The sequence below is a fragment of the Anopheles ziemanni genome (genome assembly GCF_943734765.1).
Source record: "Anopheles ziemanni chromosome X unlocalized genomic scaffold, idAnoZiCoDA_A2_x.2 X_unloc_71, whole genome shotgun sequence".
Classification (NCBI taxonomy): Eukaryota; Metazoa; Arthropoda; class Insecta; order Diptera; family Culicidae; genus Anopheles; species Anopheles ziemanni.
The window spans coordinates 7,501-20,257 of NW_026689841.1; the positions used below are offsets into that span (position 1 = coordinate 7,501).

The following is a 12,757-nucleotide window of genomic DNA, read 5'->3' on the forward strand; positions in this document are numbered from 1 at the left end:
TCTATTCAGAGTGCTTTTCAACTTTCCCTCACGGTACTTGTTTACTATCGGTCTCATGGTTGTATTTAGCTTTAGAAGGAGTTTACCTCCCACTTAGTGCTGCACTATCAAGCAACACGACTCCATGGCACGCTCGGTCCATCATCCAACGGGCGCTGTTCTACGGGCCTATCACCCTCTATGGGTTCTGAGCCACATTCAAGTTGGACTTGAAAAGCGCTAAGATGACGGATAGTGAGACGCACCAGTACACGGAATCGGATAGACGGACTGGCCGCCACCCCTACGTGCTGAGCTTCTCCCGTTTCGCTCGCAGCTACTCAGGGAATCCCGGTTGGTTTCTTTTCCTCCCCTTATTAATATGCTTAAATTCAGGGGGTTGTCACACATGAACTGAGGCTTATGTACCTTGCGGTTGTTATCGTCACATCTGGCTTGCGACTACTTTGTTTCAATGTCCAATATGTACCGTTGGACTCGGTTAACGGGCTGTTAGCCCGCGTGTGGTTTAACTCACTGATACCTTCCATTGCCCATACGCTAGTTTGTTTGTGTTCCTTTGGTCAACTTCCATACTTGAATCATTTGTGCTACCGCTGCTGCTTCGACGCTACTTTGACATCTTCGCTTCTATTTAAATAAATAAATAAGCTGAAGCTAGACATCAGTAAACACCACCACAGACACCACAAGCACGCCTTCTCCTCGTACTTCCGCCTCACGCGGGAACACGGACGCTCTAAATACTTCGAATTCCAATGCCAGTATATTGTAAACCACGGGTTCTTTAATGCTAGCGGGTCGTCGCGACCCTAGTTAACATCATGGTGCACGTCTCGTGACGGGTGTCACGGCGTAGTTAAATGTATGCGATACATTTCTCAAATATAAGCGCTCAGTCATCTGTACATCATGGTAGGTTCCCACGACGTGCAATATGCGTTCAACTTATCAATGTTCATGTGTCCTGCAGTTCACATTATGACGCGCAGTTAGCTGCGGTCTTCATCGATCCATGAGCCGAGTGATCCACTGCCGAGGGTGACTAACTTGCGTAAGCCGCCGCTGTGCGCGTATACCCGTTCCCCGTAGGGAGGAGCAAGCCGCCGCTTAGAGACGAAGCATAAAGTGTCCTCATTCCACATAGGGCAAGCTGGATTAATCCATTTTACCCAGGACGGCCGAAGCGGCGTGGACCAGGGGAGAACTGAACCTTATACTTCACACCACAGTAAGTCTACGTGTCCTCTTCCACATAGGGCAAGCTAGAACTAACTATCTTACCCAGGACTGCCGAAGCAGCGTGGACCAGGGGAGGAACACACTTTTCATGGAAACGTAAGGCATCCATGACTGCCATAACGTAAGCCGCCGCTGTGCGCGTATACCCGTTCCCCGTAGGGAGGAGCAAGCCGCCGCTTAGAGACGAAGCATAAAGTGTCCTCATTCCACATAGGGCAAGCTGGATGAATCCATTTTACCCAGGACGGCCGAAGCGGCGTGGACCAGGGGAGAACTGAACTTTATACTTCACACCACAGTAAGTCTACGTGTCCTCTTTCACATAGGGCAAGCTAGAACTAACTATCTTACCCAGGACTGCCGAAGCAGCGTGGACCAGGGGAGGAACACACTTTTCATAGAAACGTAAGGCATCCATGACTGCCATAGTGCGTAAGCCGCCGCTGTGCGCGTAAACCCGTTCCCCGTAGGGAGGAGTCAAGCCGCCGCTTAGAGACGAAGTATTAAGTGTCCTCTTCCACATAGGGCAAGCTAGAATGAACTATCTTACCCAGGACCGCCGAAGCAGCGTGGACCAGGGGAGAACTGAACTTTATACTTCACACCACAGTATTGAGTAATGTGCCCTCTTCCACATAGGGCAAGCTGGAATGTTCCATTTTACCCAGGACGGCCGAAGCGGCGTGGACCAGTGGAGGACTACACAATCATGAGGTTTGATATCGACTTGTGTGTTTCAATAGGATACCGATGGTATGGTTTGAACCGATTTGATTTAGCCATTCTGAAGTCATCACTTGGTTGAAGCGCTGAACTAGGGAGGCATCGTTTACATATATATTGGTTTTCGCATGCTCTACTAGGTTAATGTCATGAGGTTGGCTATCGAGCATGCCCAAGTGATGACTTGATTGTGTTCTTGCTTGAATTCTTCACATTTCATACCATCGGTTAGTTGTCGAATCATTCCTCGATCATAACCTTCGTTCTTGGTTCATGTATGCTCTCTTCCACATAGGGCAAGCTAGAATTAACTATCTTACCCAGGACCGCCGAAGCAGCGTGGACCAGGGGAGAACTATACTTTGTCTTGTATGCCCTCTTCCACATAGGGCAAGCTAGAATTAACTATCTTACCCAGGACCGCCGAAGCAGCGTGGACCAGAGGAGGACTATACTTTGTTCATAACACCACAGTATTGAGTAATGTGCCCTCTTCCACATAGGGCAAGCTAGAATGAACTATCTTACCCAGGACCGCCGCAGCGGCGTGGACCAGTGGAGGACTACACAATTAAGAGGTTTGATATCGACTTGTGTGTTTCAATAGGGTACCGATGGTATGTTTTGAACCGATTTGATTTAGCCATTCTGAAGTCATCACTTGGTTGAAGCGCTGAACTAGGGAGGCATCGTTTACATATATATTGGTTTTCGCATGCTCTACTAGGTTAATGTCATGAGGTTGGCTATCGAGCATGCCCAAGTGATGACTTGATTGTGTGCTTGCTTGAATTCTTCACATTTCATACCATCGGTTAGTTGTCGAATCATTCCTCGATCATAACCTTCGTTCTTGGTTCATGTATGCTCTCTTCCACATAGGGCAAGCTAGAATTAACTATCTTACCCAGGACCGCCGAAGCAGCGTGGACCAGGGGAGAACTATACTTTGTCTTGTATGCCCTCTTCCACATAGGGCAAGCTAGAACTAACTATCTTACCCAGGACCGCCGAAGCAGCGTGGACCAGTGGAGGACTATACTTTGTTCATAACACCACAGTATTGAGTAATGTGCCCTCTTCCACATAGGGCAAGCTAGAATGAACTATCTTACCCAGGACCGCCGGAGCAGTGTGGACCAGTGGAGGACTACACAATCATGAGGTTTGATATCGACTTGTGTGTTTCAATAGGGTACCGATGGTATGTTTTGAACCGATTTGATTTAGCCATTCTGAAGTCATCACTTGGTTGAAGCGCTGAACTAGGGAGGGGCATCGTTTACATATATATTGGTTTTCGCATGCTCTACTAGGTTAATGTCATAGGGTTGGCTATCGAGCATGCCCAAGTGATGACTTGATTGTGTGCTTGCTTGAATTCTTCACATTTCATACCATCGGTTAGTTGTCGAATCATTCCTCGATCATAACCTTCGTTCTTGGTTCATGTATGCTCTCTTCCACATAGGGCAAGCTAGAATTAACTATCTTACCCAGGACCGCCGAAGCAGCGTGGACCAGGGGAGAACTATACTTTGTCTTGTATGCCCTCTTCCACATAGGGCAAGCTAGAACTAACTATCTTACCCAGGACCGCCGAAGCAGCGTGGACCAGTGGAGGACTATACTTTGTTCATTACACCACAGTATTAAGTATGGTGTCCTCTTCCACATAGGGCAAGCTAGAACTAACTATCTTACCCAGGACCGCCGAAGCAGTGTGGACCAGGGGAGGACTATACTTTATACTTCACACACTAGCCATACTGAAGTCATCACTTGGTTGAAGCGCTGAACTACGGCGGGGTAATCGTTTACAGGTTATAATCATATAGCTGCATGCTCATTAGTAGATAATGGAATATTGTATGGCAATATGAGCATGCCCAAGTGATGACTTTGTTTCAAGCTCAACAGGTAGGGTATTGAGTCCTCTTCCACATAGGGCAAGCTAGAATGAACTATCTTACCCAGGACCGCCGGAGCAGCGTGGACCAGTGGAGGACTATACCTTGTCCATTACACCACAGTATTAAGTATTGTGTCCTCTTCCACATAGGGCAAGCTAGAACTAACTATCTTACCCAGGACCGCCGAAGCAGCGTGGACCAGATGAGGACTATACTTTATACTTCACACCACAGTTTTGAGTACGCCTTGCATAAAGTATCTAGTTTGAACCACGAGGGCTCACAATGTAGAACCGCGAGGGCTCTAGTACCGATTCTCTCGGTACGGCTTGGTCCGTGTTCCTTTATGCTTGTACTCTAAGTATTAAGTATTGTGTCCTCTTCCACATAGGGCAAGCTAGAACTAACTATCTTACCCAGGACCGCCGAAGCAGTGTGGACCAGGGGAGGACTATACTTTATACTTCACACACTAGCCATACTGAAGTCATCACTTGGTGGGGGTGAACTACGGCGGTATCTATCGTTTTGGTTCGGTCTATATAGGGTCGCTTGCATGCTCATTCGAATATAATGTAATTGTGTATGGCAATATGAGCATGCCCAAGTGATGACTTTGTTTCAAGCTCAACAGGTAGGGTATTGAGTCCTCTTCCACATAGGGCAAGCTAGAATGAACTATCTTACCCAGGACCGCCGGAGCAGCGTGGACCAGTGGAGGACTCTATACTTTATACTTCACACCACAGTATTGAGTACGACTTGCATAAAGCCCCTAATGAGAACCACGAGGGCTCTCTCAATGTAGAACCACGAGGGCTCTAGTACCGATTCTCTCGGTACGGCTTGGTCCGTGTTCCTTTATGCTTGTACTCTTAGAAAGTCTCAACCCGGAGGTCTTGACTTTGATTGTCATAGTTGGACTACGACGGGGCATCCGACCATTTCTGATCGAACACCCCTGATTCACCATCTTTCGGGTAGGCGGTACGCGTACCTCCGGACGCGGAAGTCTCAACCCGGAGGTCTTGACTTTGATTGTCATAGTTGGACTACGACGGGGTATCCGACTCATCGAATACCCCAGAAGCACACCATCTTTCGGGTAGGCGGTACGCGTACCTCCGGACGCGGAAGTCTCAACCCGGAGGTCTTGACTTTGATTGTCATAGTTGGACTACGACGGGGTATCCGACTCATCGAATACCCCAGAAGCACACCATCTTTCGGGTAGGCGGTACGCGTACCTCCGGACGCGGAAAGTCTCAACCCGGAGGTCTTGACTTTGGTTGTCATAGTTGGACTATGACGGGGCATCCGACCATTGCTGATCGAACACCCCTGTTACACCATCTTTCGGATAGGCGGTGCGCGACACCACCGACGCGGAAGTCTCAACCCGGAGGTCTTGACTTTGTATTGTTGGATAGTCCTCTTCCACTATAGGGCAAGCTGGAAATATTCCATTTTACCCAGGACTGCCGAGGCAGCGTGGACCAGGGGAGAACTTCACGGAATCTTCAGGCATCCATGATTGCCATAGTGCGTAAGCCGCCGCTGTGCGCGTCAACTCGTTCCCCGTGAGGAGGAGTCTAGCCGCCGCTTAAAGACGAAGCATTAAGTGTCCTCATTCCACTATAGGGCAAGCTAGAATTAACTATCTTACCCAGGACCGCCGAAGCAGCGTGGACCAGGCGAGGACTATACTTTATACTTCACACCACAGTATTGAGTACGACTTGCATAAAGCCCCTAATGAGAACCACGAGGGCTCTCTCAATGTAGAACCACGAGGGCTCTAGTACCGATTCTCTCGGTACGGCTTGGTCCGTGTTCCTTTATGCTTGTACTCGCGGAAAGTCTCAACCCGGAGGTCTTGACTTTGATTGTCATAGTTGGACTACGACGGGGCATCCGACCATTGCTGACCGAACACCCCTGATTCATCATCTTTCGGATAGGAGGTGGGCGCACCTCCTACGCGGAAGTCTCAACCCGGAGGTTCGGACTTAGAGTTTTTCCCATTTAAAAGTTTTTCTCTTAGCCATACTGAAGTCATCACTTGGTGAACGATTGAACTAGGGCGGGTTAATCGTTTATAGGTATCATGTGGTTTGCATGCTCTCTTAGGTTAAGGTCATGTGGTTGGCTATCGAGCATGCCCAAGTGATGACTTTGTTTCACGCTTGCTTGATTTCTTCATGATTCCCTGTTATATAGTGTAATCATTCGAGAACAGGGAATCTTTGGTTTTGCTCAACAGGTATTGGATGTCAACTTGGTATCTAGATCGCATTAAGTCTCAACCCTTAGGTTCGGACTTGTATAGTGACATCTTGTTACGGTCTTGAGTCTCAACCCGCAGGTTCGGACTACTTAGTGTTTGATCGAATATAATATGGCAACTTGTGCCTAAGTCTCAACCCGCAGGTTCGGACTTCTGTTTATTTGGCCAATGTATGTATAAGGCAACTTGTGCCTAAGTCTCAACCCGCAGGTTCGGACTTGTGTATTTGTTCGAAGTCATGTATAAGGCAACGTGTGCCTAAGTCTCAACCCGCAGGTTCGGACTTGTTAGTGTTTCGTCAACTTTCATATGGCAACTTGTGCCTAAGTCTCAACCCGCAGGTTCGGACTTGTGTATTTGTTCGAAGTCATGTATAAGGCAACTTGTGCCTAAGTCTCAACCCGCAGGTTCGGACTTGTGTATTTGTTCGAAGTCATGTATAAGGCAACGTGTGCCTAAGTCTCAACCCGCAGGTTCGGACTTGTTAGTGTTTCGTCAACTTTCATATGGCAACTTGTGCCTGAGTCTCAACCCGCAGGTTCGGACTTCTATAGTGTTTCGTCAATTATCATATGGCAACTTGTGCCGAAGTCTCAACCCGCAGGTTCGGACTTCTGGAAGGATCACTTGGCCACTAATGATCCTTCCGCAGGTTCACCTACGGAAACCTTGTTACGACTTTTACTTCCTCTAAATCATCAAGTTCGGTCAACTTCGATAAAGCAGACGCGGTTCACGAGGATCCAGCGAACGATCATCTCCAAAGACCTCACTAAATAATCCATCGGTAGTAGCGACGGGCGGTGTGTACAAAGGGCAGGGACGTATTCAACGCTGGCTGATGACCAGCACTTACTAGAAGTTCCGAGTTCATATGGACCATTGCAATCCATAATCCCTACTAAGTGAGTATTTGAGTGATTTCCCGTTCCTCTCGGAATAGGAGACACGCTGCTACCCACATTGTAGCACGCGTGTAGCCCAGAACATCTAAGGGCATCACGGACCTGTTATCGCTCGATCTCATTTTGCTAAACACAAATTGTCCTGCTAAGCAGCGTACCGTAAGTGCACTTGCGCACACGAACAGCGAAGGTGTCAGGTCATACTCCACCGAAAGGTCCTAACCCGTTCCAATCGGCATCGACGCATTAACGCTGACTGCGTTCTAGTTAGCATATGTGAGTCACGTTCGTTATCGGAATTAACCAGACAAATCAATCCACGAACTAAGAACGGCCATGCACCACTACCCTTAAATTTGAGAAAGAGCTATTAATCTGTCTCACCTCCATAAGTTCGGACCTGGTAAGTTTTCCCGTGTTGAGTCAAATTGAACCGCAAGCTCCATTTCATTGTGGTGCCCTTCCGTCAATTCCTTTAAGTTTCAACTTTGCAACCATACTTCCCCCGGAACCTGACTTTGGTTTCCCGGAAGCTACTGAGAGCACCTGGTTGTAGCGTCTCCCAATTGCTAGTTGGCATCGTTTACGGTTAGAACTAGGGCGGTATCTAATCGCCTTCGATCCTCTAACTTTCGTTCTTGATTAAAGAAAGCATCCTTGACAAATGCCTTCGCTTTAGTTAGTCTTACGACGGTCTACGAATTTCACCTCTCGCGCCGTAATACTAGTGTCCCCAACTACTTCTGTTAATCATTACCTCCGGTCTGAGTACAAACCAATGAAAGATTAGACCAAGGTCGTATTCCATTATTCCATGCAAGATTATTCTAGGGCGTTTGGGCACCCTGCTTTAAGCACTCTAATTTGTTCAAGGTAAACGTGAGCGGTCGAGCTCTATGTTACACTTGCACCCGTTGAAGGGCACACCATGACACAGACTTGGTGCCCTACCACACCATTGAGTCGCAACCAGATTCCGACTTGGCCCACCGACCACGGGTTGACCGGGTCGGCGGAGCCGGACTGTGTTGGACAAGTATCAACTTCGAACGTTTTAACCGCAACAATTTTAATATACGCTAGTGGAGCTGGAATTACCGCGGCTGCTGGCACCAGACTTGCCCTCCACTTGATCCTCGTAGAAGGATTTATGCTCTACTCATTCCAATTATGAAACATCATTAAAGAGTTTCATATTGTTATTTCTCGTCACTACCTCCCCGTCCCGGGATTGGGTAATTTACGCGCCTGCTGCCTTCCTTGGATGTGGTAGCCATTTCTCAGGCTCCCTCTCCGGAATCGAACCCTGATTCCCCGTTACCCGTTGCAACCATGGTAGTCCTCTATACTACCATCCATAGTTGATAGGGCAGATATTTGCGAGATCTGTCGTCGGTGCGAGACCATACGATCAGCATCATTATCCAGACTTCAACTCAATGACACGGAGAACCCGCGATTGGTTTGACTAATAAGTGCACCAGTTCCCGCGAGGGTCCTGGCATGTTGCATGTATTAGCTCTAGATTTTCCACAGTTATCCAAGTAACTAGGTTGATGATCTCGTAAATTATAGCTGTTATACTGAGCCTTATGCGGTTTCACATTAAATCTGTTTGTACTTAGACATGCATGGCTTAACCTTTGAGACGAGCGTATATTACTGGTAGGATCAACCAGAATTCCGACTTTGCGTTCGAATGTTCATTGTCCCATTGCACCCGGAGGAGCAAACACCACGTTCTATATGTTGTCAAGTCCGGTAGCACACGGGAGGCGAGCCCCCGTGCGAACCTCATTGCCCTCGTATCACACACACACCCGATGCACCGGACAGGCACTTGAGCGGCATTCGACTCCGCTAAGCGCTCGTGCGCCCGATTGTGCATGCGCTGACGGGGCCTTCATACCCCTACCACAGCGACCTTATGCCAAACTTCCATGAATACTTAGGTGAGCTGACAAGGGCCTTCATTTCCCTACCATCAACTAAAGGACACGCTAGGCGCGTCCGATCATTGCAACTGCGGGGCTTTCATACCCCAATCACCACAGTACGCAATTCACCAGAGTTTAATCACAACCCCCCCGGACATGGCACACTATTAACTTGCAACAAAACTTAGTGTGTGCCGGGCACATCGGTTCCACAAAATCATTCCCGATGTACCCCAATTGGGGTTGCGAACGCATTCACGGTCCTCTGACACACCCAACCAAGCGTGGATACTACATACCTCAAACACCCAGTACACTAACAGACAAATCAATATATGGTTGCTTTCCCCCAGACATTTGCCAATCACTTGGCACCCGGACGGGAACTCGCTCCTGATTGCGCCAATGCCACCCATTTGCCAAGAGCGAGTTCTGTATGTAGATTTCATTTGGAAAGACAACCGTGTACTGGATATTCTATCCGACGATTACAGATGACGAGTACGAGACTCGACTACACTCACGGATAATACATTTTGGGTCGAGATTGCTTTCGGGGTTTTCGATTGGTCTTGCGCTTGTAAACGTATAACTTTGACTTGTGGTAACCTCGGTATGTTAGTCGATCACGTGGTTGTGAACTGGTAAGGGTGGGCAATCTGTTCACTTGCACTCTGGGTAGGAATAGGTGAGCGCTATAGGTTAAGATCATTGTATGGTTCCATCGTGATGACTTTCGCTAGATAGTAGGATGTTTGGATAGTTATAACGTTTCTGGCCATTTGTTCATAGTGTTCGGTTCATTGAGGAATTCGATTGGTCTTTGCTTCACACACGTGGTCGATCACTTGGATGTGAACTAGGGTGAGAATAAGGTGTTCACTAGTGCTCTTAGGTTTTGGATCAGTACTGAGCACTTGATTGGTTTCGCATAATATGTATCCATAGTGATGACTCTTTCCAGCTTAAGATTTCGTGACCGGTTTCGAATCCTTCCCACGTTCGCTTTTACTTGGTTAGGTTTTCGAGTGTAGATTTGAAAGCAATCTCATGTATGTATCCCATCTGATATAAGCCACTGACAGTTCATGTCACCTCGTTCAACTCTCGCTGGGTCACAGAAGTATGTTACTGCGCCCATTATCCCTACTCGGATAGGTTCGGTTCGTTCGTTTTATACTACGGTGAGTAAACTCAATTTGTGCATCGCATAGCCATGGAAAGCAAGCTTTCGCGGGCCTCTTCGACTGTTTTGATACGAGCTGTGCCCGTGATGCTTGTCATCCCAGGATACTAGACCCCTTTGGACGACCGCATGACCATCAGAAAGTAAATTCCACGTTCGATTTGGGGTGTGAACCCCGAACATAAAGTCTTTGTGTAGAACCACGAGGGCTCTATAGTACCGATTCTCTCGGTACGCTTGGTCCGTGTTCCTTTATGTTCGTACTCTTGTGTGTATAATATTCATGTTCGGTTTGGGATATTTGCTACTTTCACCAGGGTCCCGTTCTTCATACAAGTCTGCCTTGCTAATGTGGTAACTTTATAGTGTAGTTCTGACATCCCAATTTTGGGACTTAGCCGATTTTTCGTATATTTCCACATGACCCATAGGGTCCCTTTCTTCATACAAGCTTGCCTAGGGCGATCGGTCAAAACTTGTCTTACTATTCGATTGGTCTTCGCAGTTTCACCCTAGGCAATTCGCCTAGGTCTGTCTTCTTGAGGAGGCCAAAACCCGAAATAAGGAGGTCTGGCCGACCCTGAAACCTCCCCTGTCTTAACTACACTAACCCGATTTTTCAGGGTCCTCAGCGCCATACAACTTTGCCTAGGTCACTTATACTCTTGACTTAGGCCATCTGACTTGGTCCGTGTTTCTTCCTAGGGTTCACCTAGGTACTTTGCCTTGCTTGATGTGGTAACTTTTTAGTGTAGTTCTGACATCCCAATTTTGGGACTTAGCCGATTTTTCATGAATTTCCATATGACCCTAAGGGTCCCTTTCTTCATACAAGCTTGCCTAGGGCGATCGGTCAAAACTTGTCTTACTATTCGATTGGTCTTCGCAGTTTCACCCTAGGCAATTCGCCTAGGTCTGTCTTCTTGAGGAGGCCAAAACCCGAAATAAGGAGGTCCAGCCGACCCTGAAACCTCCCCTGTCTGAACTACACTAACCCGATTTTTCAGGGTCCTCAGCGCCATACAACTTTGCCTAGGTCACTTGTACTCTTGACTTAGGCCATCTGACTTGGTCCGTGTTTCTTCCTAGGGTTCACCTAGGTACTTTGCCTTGCTTGATGTGGTAACTTTTTAGTGTAGTTCAGACATCCCAATTTTGGGACTTAGCCGATTTTTCATGTATTTCCATATGACCCATAGGGTCCCTTTCTTCATACAAGCTTGCCTAGGGCGATCGGTCAAAACTTGTCTTACTATTCGATTGGTCTTCGCACTTTCACCCTAGGCACTTTGCCTAGGTCTGTCTTCTTGAGGAGGCCAAAACCCGAAATAAGGAGGTTCAGCCGACCCAGAAACCTCCCCTGTCTGAACTACACTAACCCGATTTTTCAGGGTCCTCAGCGCCATACAACTTTGCCTAGGTCACTTGTACTCTTGACTTAGGCCATCTGACTTGGTCCGTGTTTCTTCCTAGGGTTCACCTAGGTACTTTGCCTTGCTTGATGTGGTAACTTTTTAGTGTAGTTCAGACATCCCAATTTTGGGACTTAGCCGATTTTTCATGTATTTCCATATGACCCATAGGGTCCCTTTCTTCATACAAGCTTGCCTAGGGCGATCGGTCAAAACTTGTCTTACTATTCGATTGGTCTTCGCACTTTCACCCTAGGCAGTTTGCCTAGGTCTGTCTTCTTGAGGAGGCCAAAACCCGAAATAAGGAGGTTCAGCCGACCCAGAAACCTCCCCTGTCTGAACTACACTAACCCGATTTTTCAGGGTCCTCAGCGCCATACAACTTTGCCTAGGTCACTTGTACTCTTGACTTAGGCCATCTGACTTGGTCCGTGTTTCTTCCTAGGGTTCACTTAGGTACTTTGCCTTGCTTGCTGTGGTAACTTTTTAGTGTAGTTCAGACATCCCAATTTTGGGACTTAGCCGATTTTTCATGTATTTCCATATGACCCATAGGGTCCCTTTCTTCATACAAGCTTGCCTAGGGCGATCGGTCAAAACTTGTCTTACTATTCGATTGGTCTTCGCACTTTCACCCTAGGCAGTTTGCCTAGGTGTAGCTTCTTGAGGAGGTCAAAACCCAAAATAAGGAGGTTCAGCCGACCCAAAAACCTCCCCTGTCTAAACTACACTAACCAGATTTTTCAGGGTCCTCACCGTCATACAACTTTGCCTAGGTCACTTGTTCTCTTGACTTAGGCCATCTGACTTGGTCCGTGTTTCTTCCTAGGGTTCACCTAGGTACTTTGCCTTGCTTGCTGTGGTAACTTTTTAGTGTAGTTCAGACATCCCAATTTTGGGACTTAGCCGATTTTTCATGTATTTCCATATGACCCATAGGGTTCCTTTCTTCATACAAGCTTGCCTAGGGCGATCGGTCAAAACTTGTCTTACTATTCGATTGGTCTTCGCACTTTCACCCTAGGCAGTTTGCCTAGGTGTAGCTTCTTGAGGAGGTCAAAACCCAAAATAAGGAGGTTCAGCCGACCCAAAAACCTCCCCTGTCTAAACTACACTAACCAGATTTTTCAGGGTCCTCACCGTCATACAACT

The 12,757-nt window shown here is 47.5% G+C and overlaps 2 non-coding genes across 2 annotated transcripts in view; both read right to left on the reverse strand.

Annotated features, from left to right (window-relative positions):
* LOC131292551 (large subunit ribosomal RNA) overlaps positions 1-402 on the reverse strand; it is a 4,091-nt gene extending 3,689 nt beyond the window's left edge. Inside the window, exon 1 of the ribosomal RNA XR_009190178.1 lies at positions 1-402. This exon is cut by the window's left edge and continues 3,689 nt beyond it. This is a non-coding gene — a ribosomal RNA (large subunit ribosomal RNA).
* Positions 403-889: 487 nt separating this feature from the next.
* Positions 890-1,044, reverse strand: LOC131292550 (5.8S ribosomal RNA). The gene has a single exon (XR_009190177.1). It is a non-coding gene; the product is annotated as a 5.8S ribosomal RNA (ribosomal RNA).
* Between the last annotated feature and the right edge of the window lie 11,713 nt (positions 1,045-12,757).